Source organism: Ovis canadensis, chromosome 2 (assembly GCF_042477335.2).
Source record: "Ovis canadensis isolate MfBH-ARS-UI-01 breed Bighorn chromosome 2, ARS-UI_OviCan_v2, whole genome shotgun sequence".
In the NCBI taxonomy this organism is placed as follows: Eukaryota; Metazoa; Chordata; class Mammalia; order Artiodactyla; family Bovidae; genus Ovis; species Ovis canadensis.
Genome location: NC_091246.1, coordinates 225,276,116 through 225,303,195, shown reverse-complemented (window position 1 = coordinate 225,303,195; position 27,080 = coordinate 225,276,116). Strand labels below are relative to the sequence as shown.

Here is a 27,080-nt window from a genome sequence, read left to right as displayed (position 1 = left end):
GCACGGCCACTGAAGTCCAAGCATCACACAGCTGGGACTCGACCCCAGGGCCTGAGATACAGAGCCCAGGCCTTGCCTTGGAGCCTCCTGAAACGTCAGGACTGCAGTGCTGACGTTTGGGTCTCCACATGGCTAAGTCGCCCTGGGCCTCACCCTGGCGCCTGCCCTGCTGGTGGGATTCTGGAGCCCCTGCAGAGACGGGGCCCACTTAGGGTGAGGCCCGGCCCTGGCAAGCAGGAATTCCTGTTGCAGCAGATGGTGCAGGGAGTGAGCAGAGTATGACCTGGGAAGGGCCAGGAATGCCAGCTGAGGGGAGGGCAGGAGGGGCTGGGAGTGGGGCTGGGAACTGGAGGTGAGGAGTCTCACACTCACTGTCAGACTGGGCTGAAAAGGAGCAGAGCCTGGGTCCCACCCAGAGGGTGAGTCAGTTGGTCTGAGGTCCAGCTGCGGCGCTGGGGTCTTCCATCTCTCCCCAGGGATTCTACAGGCAGCGCTCCTTAGGTGGACTCTTCCACGGCAGGTGTGTGCACTGGAGATGGGTTGGGGTGGGGGGAGGAGAGCAGAGTGGGGAGAGTTCCCCCTGGATGGATGTGGGCTTCCCATGGTCAGCCCTTCCCCACGTCCTTCCTCCTTGGGGCAGAATGCCATCCAAGTGTCCCTCCCCTGCACCCAGGTTGGGCTCTTCCCAACCCTCCTAAGGGCCAGTCTCTGGAGGGAATGTGCCCTCCAGGGCCCGCAGACAGACAGTGATGGGGAGGGAAGGGCCTGGAAAATTGAACTCCAGGAGCTCTGGAGTTCCTCCTCACTGGTACCCTGCCAGGTTCCTCTGTCCATGGGATTCTTCAGGCAAGAGTACTGGAGTGGGTTGTCATGCCCTCCTCCAGGGGATCTTCCCAACTCAGGGATCCAACCCATGGCTCCTGCACTATAGACAGATGCTTTGCTACTGAGCCACCCGGCAAGCCCAGACCAAAGTCGGCCTTCTTTTCAAGAACTAGATTTCCCTCATTAATTGGTGAGAATGACTATTAGTATCAACAGTTTCTAGCAGTTCAAAATGTGGAAAGGATACACTGCTTCTAAAAACACCAACAGTGAGTGCAGGAACACACACACACACACTCAATAGACTCAGCCCCTTGGGCTGTGCTGAGTCTTCACAGTAGGCATCTCTATGCCTTCCTTCTTCCCAAATCTCTAGTGAGCGTTCAGGCCCAGGGGTACCAGGCCAGCGATGGGCCAGGGCCGCCCCCACCGTGAGCCCACCCCTTGCTGCGTTAATTAGCAGAGCCGGCACAATCAGAGAGGGGAGAGAGCACCCCGGGTGAGTCCTGTGGGTCCGACCCACCGGAGGGCCGGGTGCGCCCCGCACATGGCACCTGAGCGAGCTGCAGCTGGGGGAGAAGAGGTTGGCTTGGAGAAGAGACGGCGTGAGGAGGATGGGGTGCTGGCAGTCCAGTGTGCGATGGCCTCTCTTGGAGGAGATGGTCAGCCCTCGCTGGGCGTCGCGGTGTCATAGGTGAGGGCCGCAGGGGGGGTCAGGGGAGAGAGGGCGGCTGCTAAGGGAAAGGATGCTTTGGGAGGGCCTGAGGTCAGGGTTCCTGCGAGGGCGAGGGGCCCCCCTCCCAGTCTCCATCCCCGGCCAGGCTGCGGGCTTAGCCTGGGAGCGCCCCCTCTTCCGGCCGGAGCTGGTAGTGCAGGTGCGGCGGGACCCTGCAGCCACGGAGAACCGCCGAGGTGTCCTCCCTCGGTGCCTCCCAGGCTCGGCTGGGTTTGGTTCTGGCTTTGCTGGGATCTCAGGGAGGTTCTTTTTCCTCCTCTGGGCCCGAGTTTCCTCATCTGTAATACGGGCTAGCACCTTCCCCGGAAGTGTGAGGACCGAGACTGCGTGTGGCCTGGAGCATGTCCCTGGGTTTGCTACAGGCTGTTGGCCCTTCAGGAATATGCACTTTCCCTGTCTTTTCTTGTGCCTCTTGCCTCCTCCACACATTTCCTCAGGCCTCTGGGGAGACTTGGCAGCAGAGATGACTTGTAGCTGAAAGCCTCCGGAACGATATCGATCTCACTGGCTCCTGACTCCAGACGGCATCGCTTAGGGGATGGTGGTCAGCCGCCTCCGTGGCTCCAGCCTTTATGGGGTTTTAGAGACCATCTCTGGTCATCTAGACAGGATGTCCGGGTTCTGGGTCCCTCCTCTCAGCCCCCGCTCCATCCCCTGACTCCTGCTTGGTCCTGGGAAACTTCACATTCCAGGGTTAGGTCCTGGGAAAGTGTGAGGTGTCCGTAAGGTCACCAGCCCCGCTCTGCCACCCTCCTCCAGCACCAGATACTTCCTGAGAACTGTCTGATGGCAGCACCACTGGCCCTCCCTCGGGGACTCGGGTGTTTGGAGATTTCAGGAGTGGGGGCAGGTGGTGGGGAGGCCTTGATGAGGGCAGGAGACCGCCAGGAGCGATGAAGAAAGCCTCCCAGCCGTGGAAACCTCAGGGCCACTTTGGGTAAGTCAGTCACTCCAGTTTCTTAATTCACCAAATATTTACTGAGCATCTATATGTGAGGCACTAAACAATCCTGGGGTGTTTTTTTCATATTGTAGCATCCCAGCCTAAGGGCAGTGGGGAAGGGAGAGCAGGGACCACCTATAAAGCATCAGCAAACGCAGTGTCACGGTGTGATAAGTGCCCTGGAGGGAAGGCATATCATGCGGCCAGAGTTTGTGAATAGCTGTGGAGGGTCTGGGAGAGCCACGAAGGTGTCCCTTAGGAAGAGTGAATAGGAGTGGACTTGGGCAATGAGGGGAGTAAGGTGTTGTAGGTGGGGGATAGCACGTACCAAGAGCCCGTCCAGGGGCGGGAGGGGGCGGGAGGGGGCTGGAGGGGGTGGGTGGGTCTGAACCCTTGTGCCTCCCCTGGGGAATACCTTTGACAGGGTCACTTGCCACTCCTTTGGAGGCCAGGTAGAAAAGTAGTTATGTGCACAGGCTGTGGTGTCAGACTGCCTGGGTTCAAATTTTAGCTCTGGCTGTACGAGTTGGTGGAGAAGGAAATGGCAACCCACTCCAGTGTTCTTGCCTGGAGAATCCCAGGGACAGGGGAGTCTGGTGGGCTGCCATCTATGGGGTCGCACAGGGTTGGACACGACTGAAGCGACTCAGCAGCAGCAGCAGCAGCACTAGTTGTGCGACCTTTGGCCTGCTCCTTGACCTTGTGGTTCCCAAATTTGTAGATGTGGGATAGTAATAGTGGGAGGTTGTAAGAATTAGGAGTCTGTACTTGTAAAAACAGCTTGAAACAGCAGCTGGCCACTAGCAAATGGTCATCCGTGTTAGCCAGGCTTATTATTTATATATATACTATTTTCCCACTCCCTCACTGGACTATTAAGTCCCTAAGAGCAAGGACCCAGGTCTGTTTCTAAAGGCCCAGCACAGTGTCTGGTATGCGGGAAGCCCTCTATCAGTGTTTGTGGAAGGAGTGAGGTAAGGACAAGGTCAGTGCAATGCTTGGAGCCGGGTGAGGGGGAGGTTGGACCAGGAAGGGTGGATGGGTGAGGCGGGGCTTATTGGGTCGTGTGAAGTGTTTGGTGTTTGTCATAACAGCAGTGGAAGTTTTTTTAAGGTTTTTAAACAACAGGGTGTTAGGATCAGGTTGGCATTTTGCAAAGATGACTGGGCTGTCTGTTTCAACATCTGTTGAACCCCAACTATAGGTTAGATATTGTATGAGGTATTGTATTAGATGTTATCTCATTTATTTGTTGATAAAATGACCCTGGGGAATAGGTATACAGCTAGGGAAATGAAAGCTTAGAAAGATTAAGTGGTTTGCTCAAGATCTCATAGCTGGAAAATTCTACATAAATGGACTTAAGATCTCTTTAGTTCTGTATCATTTAACATATTGGTTCAGCTTCTATAATAGATTTCAAATGAGCAAACACTTACATGAGATAAAAGTTTATTTCTCCCTCAAGCAAAGGCTCTGGCTTGTATTACAGCTCTCCCTGTGGAGCTGTCCAGGGATCCCAGGTCCTTCAGCTTCATTGCTGGGCCATCCTCAATACATGGTCCACTATGGTTGCTCCAGCTCCTGCCATTGCAACTGCATTCCAGCGGTGGAAAGCAGGAAAACAGGAAGGAACGGGCACGCCCTTCTTCCTATGGACATAATACATTGTTTCCACTGTACACATTGTTTCTGCTGTCTGGCAAACACTGTCACATGGATTCAACTAGCTGCTGGGAAACATCACTTTTAAGCTGTGCAGGCATGAGCCCAACCAGGGACTTGTTACTAAAGGAAGAAGAGGAGAGTGGGTCTGGGGAGCAGCTCTTCTGACTCACATTCTGATGCCAGAGGGAAGCAGAGCTCCTCTGTTGTTTCAGCGGCAGGAGGTGAGGGGTGACTCCATGCTTCTTTCTAGGACCACACTCGGGGGAGGCTAAGCAGGTAGAAATGGAGAAGTTCAACCAGTGATCAGGTGTAGGGGTGATGGAAGGAGAAGGGTTGAGAACAGCTGCTTGCACCTTGATGGCACACCGAGCAGAGTGTCGGAAGTTGGTCATGTTGAGAAGAGCCGCTCTGAGAATTCCAGGTGGGACTGTTTACTGGGCAATGGACGTGAAGGGCAGGAGGTAAAGATTCAAAGTTCCAGGTGGGGTGGCTGCATAGCCCAACGGGCCCCCTCTGTCACAAGAAGAGCCTGACTTACAGGGCTGGCCCCCAGCGGCCGTGTCTGTGTACTTGGACACTTTGACCGCTTCCTCCCAGGATGTAGCAGGTTGTGCTGCAGTGAGTGCCTGACACAAGTTGGGGACCATCCAAGTTCTTGCCTGGACTGGAGAAAGGAAGAAAGAAAGGGCCTGGGGGAAGGGGGAGATTTGCTACATGGGCTTCTCAGCATTGTCCTTACAGAAGGACATGAAGCTTTAGGACTGGGACAACAGCATAGAGGTCCCTGTGCTCCACGTGTGGTCCAGGAACTATTGTAGAGAGAGCAGCCGGACTCCCAGGCCCCCCAGACCAGAAGATGGGCATCTCAGGCTGAGCCCCTGGACTGGGGACTTGAGGTCCAGGTGGACCTGTCTCAATGCCTGGGTGCTCTCGAAGCCCCAGGTATCGGACAGTTTCTCATCCTTTCGGTGGAGAGGGTTCTAGGAAGACGGTGCCATGAAGAAGATAAGAGTTCTCAGAAGGAAGGTGGTTAGCTTGGATGGACTGCTGTCTCAGTAGGTGAAAGGAGTGAGAGCTTCTAGGAGGCGGGAATGGCTGGTCAACAGTCCAGGTCTCCCTTGGACTCAAGTCGAAAGAGCCGCAGAGAAGGTTATTGATTGACGATGAGAAAGTCCCCTTTTCTCTTGGCAAAAGGGTAACAGTAGGGTAGTGCAGCTGAGGGCTGAGGAGGAGGCTTAGGGTGGCACCTGGCTCAAAAAGGCTTGCAACAGGTGTAGAACTGGTGGCTTGATTAGTGATTGTTCAGTCGCTCAGTTGTGTCCGACTCTTTGCGACCCTGTGGGCTGCAGCACGCCAAGCTTCCTTGCCTTACACCATCTCCTGGAGCTTGCTCAAACTCAGGTCCATTGAGTCGGTGGTGCCATCTAACCATTTCATCCTCTGTTGCCCCCTTCTCTTCCCGCCTTCAATCTTTCCCAGCATCAGGGTCTTTTCTAATGAGACGGCTCTTCTCATCAGGTGGCCAGGAAGAGGAGAAAAACAGCAAGTGTGGACAGCTTTGCAGAAACCTTGACTTTGACCCATTGCTAACTTCTTTTCCTCAGCGCTTCTCTCTGCTTTCAGCTGGTTGCATTGGCCTGGCTTTCACCTGTATCAGAAGTCGAGGTGAGGCGGGTAGAGATGAGGAGGAAGGCGATTTGTCCTGGAAATCTGAAGCCCCCTGGGGGTAGCCTTTCAGGAGAGGCTTCCTGATACCTAAGCAGTGGTATCAGCAGGGTCACTGGGGGAAGGAGAAGCCTGTACTCAGTGACACGCCTCCAGTGACTAAAGCCCGTGAACTCTATCCCACGTGGAGATAAGAGAGGTGAGAACCAGGTGAGCGGCAGTGTTAGCCTTTGTGTGGGCTCGGGTGGCATTACAGCCATCTCACCCACTTCCTCTTCTTGGCTTCCTGCTCCAGGAGCTCGCTGGTCCAGCCTCTACTAACCCCAAGTCCTGGATTGCTGTTAAGGAGACTGGCTGGACCAGGTGAACAGGCAGGGAGGGAGGGGACACAGACACCAGAGGAGGGTGGCGGGCCCTCATCTGGATTCGCCCTGCCTGTCTAGCTCCTTCACCTGTCTCTTCCTATCTGCATATTCTCTCCTCCTGTTTCCCATCCCGCCCCCTTTTTACCAGCGATCCCTCTCAGTCCCGACCCAAGGAGATAGGGCTTTGGCGGTTACCGCTGCCTGTGTTCCCTCTTGGGTCATGGAGACCAGGGGCACCTCTCTTCCCAGGGACCTTGGAGGGTGGGCAGGAGGGGCTTAGGCTTGGGGCAGAGAGGGCTGAAGGCGGCGTATGGAAAGTCCAGCCAGGGCTGGGATTCTTGCAATAGTCCACACTGGGCAATGGCTTCTTAGTGCGATCGCGGACCTAGCGCTCCCTCCAGTGGCCAATGGGGGCACTGCAGGCATTCGGAGCATTTTCTGGAAGAGGTCACAGTGGGCTGCCAGCGGAGCCAACTTCCAAGGCTTAAGGGACACGGTGGGTTGAAAGCTGGAAGCTGAGCGTAATCCACCACTTAGAGGCAGGCTGTTTATTGAAAGCTCCAGGAGGTGGTGGGGATGGATAGCTGGTGGCCTCTGTTTTCAGCATCAGTCATCTGCCCCTGCTTCTCCACCCTGCAGATTGGAGCTGGTCCCCAGCTTCATAACTTATCGGTGGCAGGACTGGAGACCATGGAGGTGGCCAGTGGTGGCAGGAGCCGGTGAAGCGTGGCCCCAGAGTGTGGCTCAGTGGAAAGGGCGCTGGAAAAGCAGCCAGGAGATTTGGTTAGACTACTGGCTGGCCAAGAGAAGTCTCTTCTCAGTTCCTCCATGTCCTCTTCTTTAACTGGGCCCCCGAGGCAGATGACATCTCTGGGTGCCTTCACACAGTCCTGCATGACCCATCCCTGTGTTCTTACTCCCTGGGTCTGCAAGGCCAATCAGTCCACCCCCCTGCAGCCAGCCTGAAGTTTACCCTCTCCATCAAGTTGTCAAGCAGATGAGTGTCTCTCCCAGGCCAACAGTGCAATCTTCTATTCCCTTGGCCCTTTAGAAGGATCTGACACTCTTGACATTTTTTTTTGCTCACCCTCATGTTTCCTCCTGTGCGAGCATTTTTCTGGAGAGTCCAGCCCTCACAAGACAGAAAACAGCTGCTTCCAGTCCTTGGGGGTCCGGATCTGAGAACCAGGAACAGGCATCGACATCCCCTGGGACTTGGTTAGTTTACTTCCCTCTTCTTCACAGTCAGTGACCCCCATGAAGAGAGTGAGAATAAGCATGTACATTTCTCTCCAGCACTCTCAGGCCTCTGATCTCACCAAAGTGCCCCAGGTCTTCATGAAAGAGAAGCTGAATCTGATGGAAAAGAAAAAATAAATAAGTGAATAAACCTCTTTTCCTTACAAAGGAGGGGTGGTGGGTGCCTCTACACAGGCAGGATCAAAGTTCTGATGAACTAAGTGCGAAACAAAGATGAGAAAATTCTTCTTTCACTGGCATGTGAAATGTGGAGGCAGAGTGAGGGGTTGAGGAGGACAAGCCTTCAGGTCCTTGCAATTAGGAGCTGAGTTTCAGCTCATGGTCCCTGGGCCAGGTCGCCCTCTCTGTGCCTCAGTTTCCTTGTCTATAAAATGCACAGTAATGACTCCCTGACAAAGGTGCATGAATATTAGTGATTCTGCATGTAGTGTCTAGCGCTGTGCTGATGTGGAATATTGGGAGTGAAGTGACATTTACTGGCTGCCTACGCTATGCCAAGTCCTGTGGGAGAGGCACAGGGTGTCATGTACAAAACCCCCAACTAGGAGGTCACTGTCACCCCCATTTTACAGATAAGCAAACCAACGCTCGAAGAAGGTGACAATTGAATTAATAAAAACTCACCTCTATCTGCTTCTAAAGACTATGGGCATATCTAGAAAGGTATAGATAGGGTAGAGGCAGGATTCCTTTGAAGGTAGGGTCCTGAGAAGGCAGAAGTCCTTGTGAAATCAGAGAAGAGTCAGAGGGAGGGAAGGAGGAAGGGGGAGAGAGCAAGGATAGACCTTAGAGAGAAGACTCAGGGCTCATGTGACCTGGCGGCCATCTCCTCTCACCATGCCCTTTGCAAGGAAGACAGCCAAGCTCAGGGAGGGGAAGGGACTTTCTACAGGTCACCTGAACTCTTTGAGCATGGCTGGTCCAAAGAGCCAGTGATAGAGACCCTACAGCAGCATCGAGAGGCCGGCAAGGCTTGACATGATTTCCGGGATGCATCTGGGAAGAATCCAGGCTTGACTGTGCATGGCGCAGGGAAGCAGGCTTACAGAGGGGGTGGGGTCATTCTCAAAGAGGGGGTGCCAGAAGGTCAGTGTGGGGTCTTCCTACCCGCCCGAGACAGGAGGGCCCTGAGACAGGGCTGAGGGGTGGGGCCACCTCTCCTGACTCCAGAAGGGCTGGGGATGCTCCTGGACTCGATAGGAGGGAACTGCCCTCATGGGGAGCAGGGAAGGTGAAGCCACAGGCAGGCAGCTCACACCCGAGGACGTCACAGTTTATTGTCTGAATTAGCTCAGCATGCTGTTGGGGGCAGTGTGGCCAGCTGTCTTGTCCAAAATCCTCTCTCTCTCTCTCTTTTTTTTTCCAGAAGGTGGAAGTGGACATTTGGCCTCCCTGCTGTCTCTGCCCTGGTCCTGGGAAGACATTGGTTTTAAGAATGGAGGATGTAGAACACCATACACAAAAATAAGCTCAAAATGGATTAAAGAAAGATGGTTCTGATGATCCTATTTGTTGGGCAGCAAAGGAGACAGACATGAAAACAGGCTTTTGGTTTCAGACGGGGAGGGAGAGGGTGGGATGGCTTGAGAGAATAGTGTTGAAACATACATTGTTCAGTTTCTCAGTTGTGTCAAACTCTTTGTGACCCCATGGACTGCATCACACCAGGCTTCTCTGTCCTTCACCATCTCTCGGAGTTTGCTCAAACTCATGTCCATGGAGTTGGTGATGCCAGCCAACAATTTCACCCTCTGTTGCCCCCTTTTCCTCCTGCCCTCAGTCTTTCCCTGCATCAGGGTCTTTTCCAATGAGTGGGCTCTTCGCATCAGGTTGCCGAATTATTGGAGCTTCAGCTTCAGCATCAGTCCTTCCAATGAATATTCAGGGTTGACCGCATGTAGAATAGCTAGCCAGTGGGAATCTGCTGTATGACGCAGGGAATCCAAAGCTGGTGCTCTGTGATGACCTAGAGGGGTGGAGTGGGGAGGGAGGTTTAAGAGGAAGGGGGCGTGTGTGTGCCTGTGGCTGGATCATGTTGGAGTATGGCAGACGCCATCACGATGTTATAAAATAAGTAGCCTCCAATTTAAAAGAGAATGGCGGATGTAGAGGCATTTGAAAGGGGATGTCGCCCCCTGGTGGCCCATGGTGGTGGCACGGCGAGCAGAGGCCGGAAGGCCAGAGGAAGTGCTCAGTGCAGCGACAGACATTATCCTAGTTGAAAAGTGTTTGAGGTCTTCCCAGGGTCAGGCTCCCTTTGTGAGAGACGCCCAGGAACAGGGTGCATGGGGGAATAGAGGGTGGCTTTCAAGAGTCAGTGCAGTGAGTGTAGCTTTCTCTGGTGATACTTAGGGGCTCTGAGCATCCCAGGCACACTGTAACAGTGGCGACCGTGTGGACAGAGACATAGAAAGATGTGCACTGAGCTCCTGGTGAGGCAGGAAGGGGGCAGGGTACACCCTTTAAGGGAATGACAGAGCCCGCGGACGCGTCATAAATCGACTAGGACCAACTAGGTCCAAGATGGCGGATGAGTCAACTTCCGTTAGACCTTGAACCTCACCATATGATCCTTGTTGCTAAATGACACACCACAGGCACCATGACAGTTACAAGGTCGACCACAATAGCAGTGGGAAAAGGAGGTAATATTTGGTTTGGGTTTTGAAGTAGAAGTTGAAGGTTTCCACGCAGATGAAGAGTATTCAGTGGGACCCGTGGCAAAATATGCAGGCAGTTGGAAGAGTGTGCAAAGGCATGAGGGTCAAAGGCCATGGTGTCTGTGGATGAGCGTGTCTGGGGCAAGCGTAGACAGGGAGCCTAGGCTGTGGAGGTGGGTGGGGCCAAGCATGAAGGGCCTTGCAAACTTTGCTACAGAGTGTGTTTTTTATGTAGAAGAGCATAAAATACGTTCAGTAACGAACACAAACTCCAGTGCATAATAAATGTAGAGCTCAATGAATTAGTAAGTATATGGTATTGTTTCCAGTTTGGGACTAACATGAATAAAACTCTATACACATCTTTGTACTGTTGATGTTCACTCTTAGGAATTTGTTTCCGGATGTAAACCTAGAAATGGAATGGCTGGGTCAAGAGGTATTAATCTAGAAATGGAATGGCAGGGTCAAGGGGGTATTAATATGTTCACCTTCAATTGATATTGTGAAATGATTTTCCAAAGCCCTTGTAGGAATTTGCACTCTTACCAGTAGTGTAAGAGGGTCCCCATCGCTCGCCATCTCCATCAGCACTTAACATCGACAGTTTCTTAAATTCCAGCACTTCTGGGGCATGTGTAATGGCAGGCATTTCGATGTATTTTTTTAAAAAAATCAGATTTAGTGACACATAACTTGTAGAACAGTCAAATTCACTAATTTAGCTGTATAGGTCTATGAATTTTTACTAACCTATGTGCTTTTGTAATGAAAATATATAACATTTCCTCACTCTCAAAGTTCCCTTGCTTTTCTCTGTAGTCAGTTCTCTGCTGTCACTCCCAGACCCTAGAAAGCACTGATCTGTTTTCTGTCTTTATAGTTGTGCCTTTTCTGGAATGCTATGTAAATGGGATCACAAACTATGTGATCTTTCATTTAGCGATATGTTTTTGAGGTTCATCTGACATAAGCAAGGTGGAAACTATGGAAAAATCAAATGAAAATGGTAGAAATAGAAAATATAATAACAGAAATGAAGAATGCCTTTCATCACTAATTATCAGAGAAACGGAAGTGAAAATGAAAAAGAGGTATCATCACCTCACACCAGTCAAATTGACCATGTTTTAAAAGCTCACAAACAAATGCTGGAGAGGGTGTGGAAAAAAAGGAACCTCCTCCGCTGTTGGTGAGACTGTAAATTGGTGCAGTCACTATGGAGAACTGTATAGACTTTCCTTAAAACACTAAAAATAAGTTAACATATGATTCAGCAATTCCACTCCTGGGCATGTATCTGGAGAAAACACCAGTTCAAAAGGATATATGCAACCCAACTTCACGGCAGTGCTATTCACAATAACCAAGACACGGAAGCAACCTAAATACCCATTGACAGTTGGCTGGATAAAGAGAATGTGATAAAAATATGAACAGTGGAGTACTGTTCAGTCATAAGAAAGAATGAAATGATGCTATTTGCAGCAGTGTGGGTGGGCCTAGAGATTATTATACTAAGTGAAGTTAAGTCAAACAGGAGACACAAATATCATATGATATCACTTATATGCGGAACATAATTTATGAGGCAAATGAACTTTTTTTTTTTAATAAAACAGAAACAAATTCACAAGCAGAAAACAAACTTTTAGTTACCAAAGTGGGAAGGTGAAGGAGGGTAAATTAGGAGTTTGGAATTAACAAATGCATCCTGCTGCTAAGTTGCTTCAGTTTTGTCCGATACTGTGGGGCCCCATAGATGGCAGCCACCAGGCTCCCCCGTCCCTGGGATTCTCCAGGCAAGAACACTGGAGTGGATTGCCATTTCCTTCTCCAATGCATGAAAGTGAAAAGTGAAAGTGAAGTCACTCAGTCATGTCAGACTCTTAGAGACCCCATGGAATTAACAAATTCCATGTTTGGAATTTGTTTGGAATTAACAAATGCATCCTACCATGTGTAAAATAGATGAACAAAAAGGTCCTACTGTATCACACAGGGAACTATATATTCAATATCTTGTCATAACCTATAATGGAAAAGAGTATGAAAAAGAATGTAGATATTTCACTTTGTTGCATTCTAGAAATGAACACAACATTGTTAACTATCCTTCAATTTAAAAAATGTAAAAAAAATCTTCCAAAGATGAGGAATGCCTTTGATGGGCTCCGCTCGCATCTCTTTTTCCCCTTCTATGTTGTCATTTTCAGCATAAATAGTGAAAGGAGGCAGAAATAAGAAAAGCTTGTGACTGGTTCCTCGGTTGTTTGGTTTCTTAGAATACCGCTGCTCTTTTCTGAGTTCAGAGCACATTCTCACTCAGTTGAAGGTGTGGCCCCTCATGGCGGTCAGTGTCCTGATTATCCAGTCACTGACAGAAGGTGCTGACCTCACATTCGCTTTTAGTCCTGCTGGATTCCCACGCATAGCGCGTCCACTGGATTCTGTGCTCGTGCGGCATGGCCAACAGCTGTATGCGTGTGGGAGGGAGGGAATCGGGGACAGTCTTGTTGCAGAGTCTTCTCTGCTCACAGGCCTGCTCCATGGGCCCGTTGCACTAGACTTATGAAGCGCAGGTTCACGGATACACTCATTGTGAATGGCGTCACACTGACAGAGGACATTAAACAAGCATGGGGCTCTTCTGAATGCAGGGCTCTTTGCATGTACGGATTGCATGCTCATGAAGCTGACCCTGGAGCCCTGCTCCATTCTTCCTTATCCTGGCCCTTCATCCACATGGAGCTTTAACTTGCTGATTTTTCTTTTTTTAAATTGAAGTATAGTTGATTTGGGCTTCCCTGGTGACTCAGCTGGTAAAGAATTGCCTGCCATGCAACAGAGGCAAGAGATGTGGGTTTGATCCCTGGATTGGGAAGACCCTTTGGAGAAGAAAATGGCAAGCCACTCCAGTATTCTTGCCTGAAAAATTCCATGGACAGAGGAGCCTGGCGGACTCCAGTCCATGGGGTCATAAAAGAGTAAGTCATGCCTGAGCCCACACTCATGCGCATAGTTGGTTTACGCATTGTGATAGTTTTAGGTCTATAGCATAGTGATTCAATAGACATAAATTTGAGCAAACTCTGGGAGATAGAGGAGGACAGAGGAGACTGGCATGCTGCTGTCTGTATTCAGTCACTTCAGTTGTGTTGGATTCTTCTGACCCCACGGACTGTAGCCCGCCAAGCTCCTCTGTCCATTCGATTCTCCAGGCAAGAACACTGGAGTGGGTTGCCATTTCCTTCTCCAGGGGATCTTTCTGGCACAAGGGTTGAACCCGGGTCTCCTGCATTGCAGGCAGATTCTCTACCAGCTGAGCCACCAGGGAAGCCCTGGGGTGCTGCAGTCCACGCAGTCACAAGCAGTCAGATACGACTGAACAACATATTCTTTAGCTTTCTGTTTCCTCTCCCATGCTATATTCCTGTTTCTCAGTGATCAGCTTCAGAGATTATCCTGTCTTCTTCTGCTATGAGAGATGACTGCTAATTCATATAATCCCACTTCCTAATGAATCATTCCTTTCAGCTCCTCTTTTGTTTATTTTGAGACTTTATAAAAATAAAATACATCTTTATCTCTGGGTACCTAAGTTATAAAACTGTATCTCGAGTCCACAATTTTGTAAATTGAAGGTGCCAAGTCACTTCAGCCATGTCCGACTCTGTGCGACCCCATAGACGGGCAGTCCACCAGGCTCCCCCGTCCCTGGGATTCTCCAGGCAAGAACACTGGAGTGGGTTGCCCTTTCCTTCTCCAATGCATGAAAGTGGAAAGTGAAAATTGAAAGTGAAGTCGCTCAGTTGTGTCCGACCCTCAGCGACCCCATGGACTGCAGCCTTCCAGGCTCCTCTGTCCGTGGGATTTTCCAGGCAACAGTACTGGAGTGGGGTGCCATTGCCTTCTCCAAATTGAAGGTATTCAGGCCTATTTCCTTCATCCATTTACATTTAACGTTTTGCATGTGTGCTTGTACTTACTATACTTGTTAGGGTGATATTAGATGCAAACAGGAAGGAAACAACTACGTCTCAAGAACAAATAAAAACTTACTTACTGCTCATGTAGCAGCACTGGGAGATGAACAGGTTGGCAGTTCATTTATTGATTCAGTCTGATGGAAGCCGTATAAATTCAGAGACAAATCAATGTGGTTTCCATGGTAATAATCAGCTTTTCAGCCAGCTGGAAAGGATAAGGAAAGGGAACATTGGTATGTGGGGATGTTTATGGACCAGGCATGGAAGTGGCACACGATACTTCATACACATTCCATTGGCTGGAATTCTGTCATATGGACACACGTTATTACAAGGGAATTTGGTAAAGATTTCACTTAGGTGCTCAGGAAGAAGAGGAAAGCAAAATGGTTCATTTTAATTAATAACTAGCAGTCTTTGTTATTTATATATGGTCAAAGTTCATAGTCTTCATTTTTATCTTCAGTAATTTATTTCTAGATTGAATCTAAAAGCTGAAAATCACCATCCTGTGTTTACATGAGCGCAGCTGTATGGTCAGGATTCTAGTGCAGGACAAATTCCACTCTAGATCGCTTAACTGGGAAGGAACTTATTAAATATGTTTCAACACTATCAGGAGGGTTGAACAAAAGAGATGCTAGCCTAAGATTTCAGGAACTGCTTTGGAAACAGTCCCCAAGAGATCTGTGACTCTTCTGGAATGAGGGAGCTGCCATCTCCAGAGCCACACCTGCCAGTTCTGTGACCAGGATGCTGTCTTCATGAAGGAGTCGTACTGCTGGCTCTAGATCCACGTAGACGTGCTTGGACTTGACCAGCAGGATGGGCACTCTGAGCTCTGCCTGAACACTCTCGAAGCTGGTGGCTGGACACTTAGACTTCTGTTAATGCTGCCGCAGAAACACCAGCATCTCCCTGGCTGTGTGTGCCAGCAGGCAACAAGCAGGAAGACCCCACCGCTGCTTTCAGACACCTTGAGTGCCTCTGACTGGCGGAGCATGGACCACATCTAACACCGGAGCTGCAAAGGAGCCTGGGAAATGTATTGCTCAGTCATCCAGCCTCTGCCAAACAGAAAAGCACCACAGAGGGTGGGGCGAGAGAGGTGGAGGCAGAGCACCAACCCACTCCCTCCATCAGACTCCATCTTTCACCCATACTTACCTCTACAAACAACCTCTACAGGAGCAACATTCCCTTTCTAAATACAATACAATAATCTCATATAAACCAAATCACATTCGCAATCTCCTCTGAAACTGATGAGACAACTAAAGTTGCATTAGTTATTCCAATCATCACTGGGTAATGAGCCTTCTTCCTCTTATTTAGTTACAATGCCATCTTGATATTTTGTAGCCCATGGATTAAATGATGTAATTAACCACCCAGACATGTTCTATAATTAGTGGTAAGTGTTAGTGTTAGTCACTCAGTCGTGCCTGACTCTTTGCAACCCTATGGACTGCAGCCCACCAGGCTCCTCTGTCCATGAGATTTTCCAGGCAAGGATGATGGAGTGGGTTGCCAAAGGGAGAAATAAGAAATTGTTATTATTATTTCTAAATAACAAAGAAAGTACAAGAATATAGGTGGCTGTCACGGCCCTCCTTTTTGCAGTTGACCATGAGGTTGTAGTGTTGTTTGGGTATTTCCCTGGTGAAGTGACCCAAAACTATTCCTGAGGGCTCTGAGTCTTTGACAGTCTTGTTTTTGTTGGGTTGTTCAGTTCAGTCACTCAATTGTGTCCAACTCTTTGCGACCCCATGGACTGCAGCATGCCAGGCTTCCCTGTCCATCACCAACTCCCAGAGCTTGCTTAAACTCATGCCCATCGAGTCAGTGATGCCATGCAACCATCTCATCCTCTGTCGTCCCCTTCTCCTCCTGCCCTTAATCTTTCCCAGCATCAGAGTCTTTTCAAATGAGTCAGCTCTTTGCATCAGGTGGCCATAGTATTGGTGTTTCAGCTTCAACATCAGCCCTTCCAATGAATACTCAGGACTGATCTCCTTTAGGATGGACGGGTTGGATCTCCTTGCAGCCCAAGGGACTCTAAGGAGTCTTCTCCAACACCACAGTTCAAAAGCATCAATTCTTCTCCACTCAGCTTTCTTTATAGTCAAACTCTCACATCCATACATGACTCCTAGAAAAACCATAGCTTTGACTAGATGGATATTTGTTGACAACATAATGTCTCTGCTTTTTAATATGCTGTCTAGGTTGGTCATAACTTTTCTTCCAAGGAGCAAGTGTCTTTTAATTTCATGGCTGAAGTCACTATCTGAAGTGATTTTGGAGCCCCCCCAAAATAAAGTCTCTTATTGTTTCCACTGTTTCCCCATCTATTTGCCGTGAGGTGATGGAACTGGATGCCATGATCTTCGTTTTCTAAATGTTGAGTTTTAAGCCAACTTTTTCACTCTCCTCTTTCACTTTCATCAAGATGCTCTTTAGTTCTTCTTCACTTTCTGCCATAAGGGTGGTTGGTGTCATCTGCATATCTCAGGTTATTGATATTTCTCCCGGCAATCTTGATTCCAGCTTGTGCTTCATCCAGCCCAGCATTTCTCATGATGAACTCTGCATAAAAGTTAAATCAGCAGGGTGACAATATACAGCCTTGACGAACTCCTTTACTTATTTGGAACCAGTCTGTTGTTCCATATACAACTCTAACTGTTGCTTCTTGACCTGCATACAGATTTCTCAGGAGGCAGGTAAGGTGGTCTGTTATTCCCATTTCTTGAAGAATTTTCTGCAGTTTGTTGTGATCGATACTGTCAAAGGCTTTGGAGTAGTCAATAGAGCAGAAGCAGATGTTTTTCTGGAACTCTCTTGCTTTTTCGATGATCCAATGGATGTTGGCAATTTGATCTTTGGTTGTTCTGCCTTTTCTAAATCCAGCTTGAACATCTGAAAGTTCACAATTCATGTACTGTTGAAGCCTCACTTGGAGAATTTTGAGCATTACTTTGCTGGCATGTGAGATGGGTGAGACCTATCGGGTTGTTAGGGTGTTCCATTTATTTGCCACTGAACACGACCATCTGAAATGCTTCAGAAGATCCCTTGGTTTCTTAACATATTTTCCCTGCTGCCACACACAGAACTTTATTCCTATGAAAAAGTTAAAGTGTTGCTCAGTTGTGTCCAACTCTTTGTGACCCCATGGACTGTAGCCCTCCAGGATCCTCTGTCCATGGAATTCTCCAGGCAAGAATATTGGAATGGGTTGCCATTTCCTTCTCCAGGGGATCTTCCCAATCCAGGGATCGAACTCAAGTCTCCTGTGTCTCCTGCACTGCAGGCAGATTTTTACTGTCTGAGCCACCAGAGGCAACTTTATTCTCCCTTTGTCTTATTCTTATGCCTTTGATTTAATGGCTTAAAAAGAGCCACGTAGCTAGGAAACAAGTTCCTATTCCAATGTTTAGTGGATCCATTTTCTTTTTCCTAGGGGACAATTTTCTACCTTGTGTACTTAGACCTCTATGTCAGCTTAGCCCAAGGAATGGAAAAAAATAAAAAAATGTCTGTAAGGAACCCTTAGGTTCCTAGAGCAGGGGTATCTCTGTTTCTATTCCTTGGTCCTGCACGTGTGTATTTCTGGCTATAAGCACAATAGCAGCCTGTCTTAGCCCCAGTTCTGAGCACATCTGCAAATGACATCCCGCACTCACAAGGTGTTGACTCCAAGCTAAGGTTGTCATGAAACCGTCAACACATGAGTCCACCGTTCTGTTACTCCAGCTACTTTGGGTAATGAGACCCATGATAATTCAAGGGTACCCTGTGGAAATAAGCCTTTTATCGATTGCTCTAAAATGATTTTCCTGGACAGTAGCAGTGTTGAGAAGGAGAAACAATGTTCCTGGCAGAGGAACCACAGGCAGAGAAGCCAAGTTCATATTCCAGGAAGTGTCTACTCCAGTCAGGACAAATCATTTCCCCTTTCATGATGGAAGGTGTCTAATTGGGTGGTGAGATATTGCACTGGGTGCTCAATATTGGTCTCTGCTATTGTGTGCTCAGGCTAACTCAGAGAAGGGAAGTGTGAGCTCTTGTATGAGGTCCACCCCTGCTATCAAGGCTGCTTTGTTCATGAACCCATTGAGTAAGCACTGGGCTGTCTGGCTAGAGAGATCAGCTGATATCCATTGAGTAGGTCATCTTGTTCACTCAATCACCAGAAGTCATGTCTGCAGAGAATGCATTTGGTAATTTTGGTAGGGAGAATGACTTCCTGATGTTTTGCCCTATACTTTGGTGATATAAAAATTCTGAAAGAGATGGGAATATCAGACCACCTAACCTGTCTCTTGAGAAATCTGTATGCAGGCCAGGAAGCAACAGTTAGAACTGGACATGGAACAACAGACTGGTTCCAAATAGGAAAAGGAGTACGTCAAGGCTGTATATTGTCACCCTGCTTATTTAACTTACATGCAGAGTACATCATGAGAAACACTGGACTGGAAGAAACACAAGCTGGAATCAAGATTGCCGGGAGAAATCTCAATAACCTGAGATATGCAGATGACACCACCCGTATGGCAGAAAGTGAAGAGGAACTAAAAAGCCTCTTGATGAAAGTGAAAGAGGAGAGTAAAAAAGTTGTCTTAAAGCTCAACATTCAGAAAACGAAGATCATGGCATCCGGTCCCATCACTCCATGGGAAATAGATGGAGAAACAGTGGAAACAGTGTTAAACTTTATTTTTTTGGGGCTCCAAAATCACTACAAAGTCATATCAAAAGGGACTTCGCTGATATAATTAAGTTAAAGGTAAGAGCTAGATTATCCTGGATTATCTGGGTGGGTCTGATAAGAAGGATTGGGGGGACGAGGGGGAGAGAGATGTGAGCATGAAGCAGAGATCAGAGTGATGTGATTATGTGAGCCAAGGAGCACAGCTGGCCACAGGAAGCTGGAGAGAGGAAGAACCCGACTCCCTCATAGAGCCCCTAGAAGCAACAGAGGCCCACCAGCACCTGGATTTTAATCAGTGTGACTCATTCCAGAATTGTAAGATAATACCTTTGTGTTGATTTAAGCCATGAAGTTTGTGGTGATTTGTTAGAGAAGCAATAGGAAGCAAATATAGTAATTCTTACCTTATTGCTGACTTAATCATGAATGTCTTCTGTGACTCTCTGTTAAAGGTATTTTAACATGTAAAGGAAATTTCCATACATTTCTATTTACTTAATTTAAATTTTTGTATCATGAGCAGATCCAGGGTTTAGTCAAATGTTTTCCAGTATGTATGGAAATAATTCCATCTGTTAAATCGTCTCAACATTATCTATCATATTAACGGCTTTTCTAACAATGAGTTATCCTGGTATTCCTGGAATGGTCCCATTTGATCATGTTTTAAATTTTTTTATGCTGAAATTACAAAAAGCAATTTTGAGGTATAAGTAATATCCTATAGATTGATTCCCTTGAAATGTATACTCTCATCAGATATAGATAGCTGTGAAACTATGACCATAATTAAGATGAGGTCCTTTTCTATTAACCTCAAAAGGGTCCTCATTCCTCTTTATAGTATGCCCTTCCTTCTACTCCTAGTCTCTGGCAACTGCTAATTCTATCCCTAAATATTAGTTTGAATTTCCTAGAATTTTTTTTATAAATGGAGTAATACCATATGTGACACTGTACAGGAGGCAGGGATCAAGACCATCCCCAAGAAAAAGAAATGCAAAAGGCCAAATGGTTGTCTGAGGAGGCCTTACAAATAGCTGTGAAAAGAAGAGAAGTGAAAGGTAAAGGAGAAAAAGAAAGATATACCCATTTGAATGCAGAGTTCCAAAGAATAGCAAGGCGAGATAAGAAAGCCTTCCTCAGTGATCAATGCAAAGAAAGAGGAAAACAATAGAATGGGAAAGACTAGAGATCTCTTCAAGAAAATTAGAGATACCAAGGGAACATTTCATGCAAGGATAGGCACAATAAAGGACAGAAATGGTATGGACCTAACAGAAGCAGAAGATATTAAGAAGAGGGGGCAGGAATACATAGAAGAACTATACAAAAAAGATCTTCACGACCAAGATAATCAGGATGGTGTGATCACTCACCTAGAGCCAGACATCCTGGAAGGTAAAGTTAAGTGGGCCTTAGGAAGCATCACTATGAACAAAGCTAGTGGAGGCGATGGAATTCCAGTTGAGCTATTTCAAATCCTGAAAGATGATGCTGTGAAAGTGCTGCACTCAATATGCCAGCACATTTGGAAAACTCAGCAGTGGCCACAGGACTGGAAAAGGTCAGTTTTCATTCCAATCCCAAAGAAAGGCAATGCCAAAGAATGCTCAAACTACCGCACAGTTACACTCATCTCACATGCTAGTAAAGTAATGCTCAAAATTCTCCAAGCCAGGCTTCAACAATAGCAGAGGAACCAGAGATCAAATTGCCAACATCCTTTGGATCATCTAAAAAGCAAGAGAGTTCCAGAAAAAATCTGCTTCTGCTTTATTGACTATGCCAAAGCCTTTGACTGTGTGGATCACAACAAACTGAGGAAAATTCTGAAAGAGATGGGAATACCAGACCACCTAACCTGCCTCTTGAGAAATCTGTATGCAGGTCAGGAAGCAACAGTTAGAACTGGACATGGAACAACAGACCGGTTCCAAATAGGAAAAGGAGTACGTCAAGGCTGTATATTGTCACCCTGCTGATTTAACTTTGATACAGAGTACATCATGAGAAACGCTGGGCTGGATGAGGCACAAGCTGGAATCAAGATTGCCGGGAGAAATATCAATAACTTGAGATATGCAGATGACACCACCCTTATGGCAGAAAGTGAAGAGGAACTAAAAAGCCTCTTGATGAAAATGAAAGAGGAGAGTGAAAACATTGGCTTAAAGGTAAACATTCAGAAAACTATGATCATGGCATCTGGTCCCATCACTTCATGGCAAATAAATGGGGAAACAGTGGAAACAGTGAGAGACTTCATTTTGGGGGGCTCCAAAATCACTGCAGATGGTGATTGCAGCCATGAAATTAAAAGATGCTTGCTCCTTGGAAAGGAAGTTATGACCAACCTAGGCAGCATATTAAAAAGCAGAGACATTACTTTGCCAACAAAGGTCCATCTAGTCAAGGCTATGGTTTTTCCAGTAATTATGTATGCATGTGAGAGTTGGACAAAAAGAAAGCTAAGCACCGAAGAATTGATGCTTTTGAACTGTGGTGTTGGAGAAGACTCTTGAGAGTCCCTTGGACTACAAGGTGATCCAACCAGTCAGTCCTAAAAGAGATCAATCCTGAGTATTTATTGGAAGGACTGATGCTAAAGCTGAAACTCCAATACTTTGGCCACCTGATGCGAAGAGCTGACTCATTTGAAAAGACCCTGATGCTGGGAAAGATTTAAGGCAGGAGGAGAAGGGGACAACAGAGGGTGAGATGGTTGGATGGCATCACTGACTCGATGGACATAAGTCTGAGCAAGCTCTGGGAGTTGGTGATGGACAGGGAGGCCTGGTGTGCTGTAGTCTTTGGGGTTGCAAAGAGTCAGACACAACTGAGCGATCGAATTGAACGGAGCTGCATATCATATATACTCTTTTAGTTTTAGCTTCTTTCACCCTGCATATTGATTTCGATATTCAGTCTTTTTTGGTGTTTTTCAGTAATCTGCTCCTTTAGTTTTTCTTTTTACTGCCAAGTAGTTCTCTTTTGTATAGATACACCATTTTTGTTTATCCATTCGCTTAAATGATGGCTACTTAGGTTGTTTTCACTTCATTTGGCAAACAAGAATAAAGCTGTATGAGCCTGTGCAAGCCTTATAGTGGACTTAATGCTTTTATTTTTCTTAGATAAATACTGAAGTATGGGTGGCTGGGTCGTATGGTCAGAATATTTGCAATTTTCTAATGAACTACCAAACAGTTTTTGGAAGTGTTTGTATCATTTTACATTTCTTCCAGTAATGTATGTGGGTTCCAGTTGCTCCACTTCCTTACCAACATTTGGTGGTGTCAGTCTTTCTAATTTTAAATTTCCTAATGCTTGTGCTAAGAAGAGATAAATCCATGCACCTATGGACACCTTATCTTCGACAAAGGAGGCAAGAATATACAATGGAGAAGACAATCTCTTTAACAAGTGGTGCTGGGAAAACTGGTTAACCACTTGTAAAAGAATGAAACTAGAACACTTTCTAACACCATATACAAAAGCAAACTGGAAATGGATTAAAGATCTAAACATAAGAGCAGAAACTATAAAACTCCTAGAGGAAAACATAAGCAAAACACTCTCTGACATAAATCACAGCAGGATCTTCTATGATCCACCTCCCAGAGTAATGGAAATAAAAGCAAAAATAAACAAATGGGACCTAATTAAACTTAAAAGACTTTTGCACAATGAAGGAAACTATCAGTTCAGTTCAGTTCAGTTTAGTCGCTCAGTCGTGTCTGACTCTTTGCGATCCCATGAATCGCAGCCTCCCTGTCCATCACCAACTCCCAGAGTTTACTCAAACTCATGTCCATCGAGTCGGTGATGCCACCCAGCCATCTCATCCTCTGTCGTCCCCTTCTCCTCCTGCCCCCAATCCCTCCCAGCATCAGAGTCTTTTCCAATGAGTCAACTCTTTGCATGAGGTGGCCAAAGTTTTGGAGTTTCAGCTTTAGCATCAGTCCTTCCAAAGAACACCCAGGACTGATCTCCCTTAGAATGGACTGGTTGGATCTCCTTGTAGTCCAGGGGACTCTCAAGGGTCTTCTCCAACACCGCAGTTCAAAAACATCAATTCTTTGGCACTCAGCTTTCCTCGCAGTCCAATTCTCACATCCATACATGACCACTGGAAAAACCATAGCCTTGACTAGATGGACCTTTGTGGCAAAGTAATGTCTTTGTTTTTGAATATGCTATCTAGGTTGGTGATAACTTTCCTTCCAAGGAGTAAGTGTCTTTAAATTTCATGGCTGCAATCACCATCTGCAGTGATTTTGGAGCCCCCCAAAATAAAGCCTGATACTGTTTCCACTGTTTCCCCATCTAATTCCCATGAAGTGATGGGACCATAAGCAAGGTGAAAAGACAGACTTCAGAATGGGAGAAAATAATAGCAAACGAAGCAACTGACAAAGAATTAATCTCAAAAATGTACAAGCTGCTTGTGCAGCTCAATTCCGGAAAAATAAACAATCCAATCAAAAAATGGGCCAAAGAACTAAACAGACATTTCTCCAAAGAAGACATACAGATGGCTAACAAACCCATGAAGAAATACTCAACATCACTCATTATCAGAGGAATGCAAATCAAAACCACAATGAGGTACCATCTCATACCAGTAAGAATGGCTGCTATCAAAAAGTCTACAAACAATAGATGCTGGAGAGGGTGTGGAGAAAAGGGAACCCTCTTACACTGTCAGTGGGAATGCAAACTAGTACAGCCACTATGGAGAACAGTGTGGAGATTCCTTAAAAAAACTGGAAAGAGAACTGCCATATGACCCAGCAATCCCACTGCTGGGCATACACACCAAGGAAACCAGAATCAAAAGAGACACGTGTACCTCAACGTTGCTCACAGCACTGTTTACAATGGCCAGGACATGGAAGCAACCTAGATGTCCATCAGCAGACGAATGGATAAGAAAGCGGTGGTACATATACACAATGGAGTATTACTCAGCCATTAAAAAGAATACATTTGAATCAGTTCTAATAAGGTGGATGAAACTGGAGCTATACAGACTGAAGTAAGTCAGAAAGAAAAACACCAATACAGTATACTAACACATATATATGGCATTTAGAAAGATAGTAACGATGACCCTATATGTGAGACAGCAAAAGAGACACAGATGTATAGAACAGTCTTTCGGACTCTGTGGGAGAGGGCGAGGGTGGGATGATTTGACAGGGTAGCATTGAAACATGTATATTATCATATGTGAAGCGGATTGCTGGTCCAGGTTTGATGCATGAGACAGGGTGCTCAGGGCTGGTGCGCCAGGATGACCCTGGGGGATGGGATGGGGAGGGAGGTGGGAGGGGGGTTCTGGATGGGGAACACATGTGCGCCCATGGCTGCTTCACGTTGATGTTTGGCAAAACCCACTACAACTTTGTAAAGTAATTAGCCTCCAATTAAAATAAATCAATTAATTAAAAAGAAACTAAAAAAGAATCTTGTCATGAGCCTTTTTTTTTTCTGGCTATCTTAGAATTTTTGATTTTAAAATTTAATTTAGTTGTGTTGGAGAGATATTCTGTATGATTTCAATTCTTTTAAATCTACTGATGCTTGCTTTGTGGTCCATCTTGTGGACATAACACATGGAGTTACTGTGAATGTGTGTTCTAGTTGGGCACAGTGTCTCTAACTACCAGTTACGATAACGTGGTTCAAGCTATCATTCAGACCCTTGAATAACATCTTTACCTTTACAGCTCTTCACTGACGATCTTGTCTAGTCAGTCTATCAATTGTCAAAAGGGGGATGTTAAAATCTCCTGTGATGACTGCGCAGTTGTTTCTTTTTACTTTTAATTCTGTCAAATTTTGCATTGTGTAATTCGAAGCCCTTCTGATAGTTGTATACGCATGTATGGTTATTGGTCTTCCCAGTGAATTGATCCTTCCGTCCTTATAAAGTATCTCTATTTTTGGTAATATCTTCAAGTCTATTTTATCAGATATTTATATAACTACTCCAGCCCTCATACGGTCCTGTATGGTATATCTTTTCAGTTCATGTATTTAACTTCAATGTATCCCTGTCTTTATATTTAAGGTGTGTTAGGTCACTTGTTTTAATCCGTTCTTCTAGCCTCCGCTTTCACATTGGACAGTTTAAGTCATGACAGTCCATTTGGCCTGCTATACCAAAGTGCCACAGTCTGGGTAGTTGATAAACAACAGAAGCTTATTGCTCACAGCTCTGGAGGCTGGGAGTTCAAGGCCAAGGAGCCAGCATGACCGTGTTCCAGTGAGGGCCATCCTCCCGTTCACAGGCAGTGTCTTCCTGCTGTGTTCTCACAGGCCAGAGGCCCAAGGGAGCTCTGCGGGGTCTCTTGGAGAACATTAATTACATTCATGAGGGCTCCTCCCTCCTGACTTCATCACCTCCGATTACCCTGAGTACAGTCATCCCTCAGTATATTTGGGGGTTGGTTCCTGGACTCCTGCAGATACCAGAATCTATGGATGCTCAGGTCTCTATAGGGCATAGTATTGCACATGACAGGCTTCCCTGCATGGTTCAGACAGTAAAGAATCCACCTGCAATGTAGGAGACCGAGCTTTGATCCCTGAGTCGGGAAGATGCCCTGGAGAAGGGAAAGGCTACCCACTCTAGCATCCTTGCCTGGAGAATTCCTTGGACAGGGGAGCCTGGCAGGCTACAGCCCATGGGTTGCAAAGAGGCCGACACGCCTGAGAGCTTAAGCACACACTGCATGTAACCTCCTGTATACTTTAAATCAGGCTTCCCAGGTGGCACTAGTGGTAAAGAACCCGCCTGCCAGCGCAGGTAGGTGTAAGAAACATGGGTTCAATCCCTGGGTCCTGAAGATCCCCTGGAGGAGGGCATGGCAACCCACTCCAGTATTCTTGCCTGGAGGATCCCATGGACAGAGGAGCCTGGTGGGCTGCAGTCTATAGGGTCGCAAAGAGTTGGACATGACTGAAGACACTTAGTAATCTTCACTTTGCATGGAACATTCTTATGCTAAAAAATCATTCACTGTTTATCTGAAAGTCCAGTTTGATTGAGGAGCCTGGGGTTTCCTTTGTTAAATCTGGTAGCCCTCTTGAAGGGCCATCCCAGCTTTAGTGCTCCCACGGGTTCAAGCTCTGTCTCCTCCCAGCACAGGTGTTGATCCTTGGAAAGCTCCCAGTACATTTCCTGTTGCTCTTCTCCTCAGAGTCAGCCTCTTGTGGAACTTGACCTGCAACACTAAGTCTCTGCTGTCTTCTTCCTCTTTTCCTAAGATCCCTGACCCAGAGCAGTCCAGTCCCCAGGGCACCCTCCATCATGGGGTTTATGTCAGGCGGACTTAATCGCAGCTCAGGTGTTGTGGTGGCCTGATGTCCACTAGGGGGCAGTCGTTACGCACGAGTGAGCTCCAAAGCGTCCGGGGGCCGAGGGGAGGGAGGGGGGAGGTATGGGCTAAAGGAGAGGTTGCTGCTGCGTGTGTGGTGTGTACAGTGTGGGTGTGTACGACCTGGAGGGCACATGCTGGCCGTGCAGGCCCCAGCTCAAGTGTGCATGACTTGTGAATGTGCACACACGTGTGTGCCTAACCCTGGGCTCCTGTCAACTGGACCTGTTTTCTCATCTGTCCAAGGAAGGGGACCTTCACTCTGACAGCCAGTGTTTATCGCTCAGCACCTTTGGGTGACATCTTTGAAATATTTTGCTCATTTAGAAGAGTTAAGGATTTTAGGCCACTGACTGGAGTCGGGGACCAAGGAGAGGAGGAGAGGAAGAGGAATAGAGAAGTTTTGTCTTCTGCTATCAAAAGCAATGCTTTAATCGATTGAACAAAGTCGGTATTTTCATTTTCATAAGTTTTATTTCAAAATAATGTGCGTTGTTAAGTCTCTGCAAAAGCCCTAGTGCCCTTGGATAGTGCTCTAGTCATTTTCAGGAATCTGGTCCAAGCCCTAGTTCTGAGAGCTGCTGGGACTTTCCCACCAAGAGCCCCTCACCCAGAGGAGAAAAATGTAGAGGTGAAGACCTCAGGCATCAGGGTCAGCTGCTTGATCGAGTGGCATCTGTAAAATGGGAATAGTCTTTTCAGGGAAGAGCCAATTCTGACTCCAGGGTCCCTTTGGCTTCCTGTTGCTTTTGCTCACCAAATAGATACTGTTTATACATACTGGCCTGCCTTGGGGAACCCAGCTCCTCTGCTTGAACATTAAACGAAGGGCCTTTGTTCAGTACCCTGTCCACCTGCAGA

At 47.1% G+C, this 27,080-nt stretch overlaps 1 long non-coding RNA gene across 7 annotated transcripts; it reads left to right on the top strand.

Annotated features, from left to right (window-relative positions):
• The first annotated feature begins 337 nt into the window (after positions 1-337).
• Positions 338-12,161, top strand: LOC138432881 (uncharacterized). 7 transcript variants are annotated; one of them, XR_011254020.1, is made up of 4 exons: positions 338-520; positions 1,202-2,498; positions 5,691-7,420; positions 8,829-12,161. It is a non-coding gene; the product is annotated as an uncharacterized lncRNA (long non-coding RNA). The 7 variants fall into 7 exon arrangements; XR_011254023.1 differs by having other exon boundaries at positions 386-520; positions 2,321-2,498; XR_011254024.1 differs by lacking the exon at positions 1,202-2,498 and having other exon boundaries at positions 377-520.
• Positions 12,162-27,080: the final 14,919 nt, after the last annotated feature.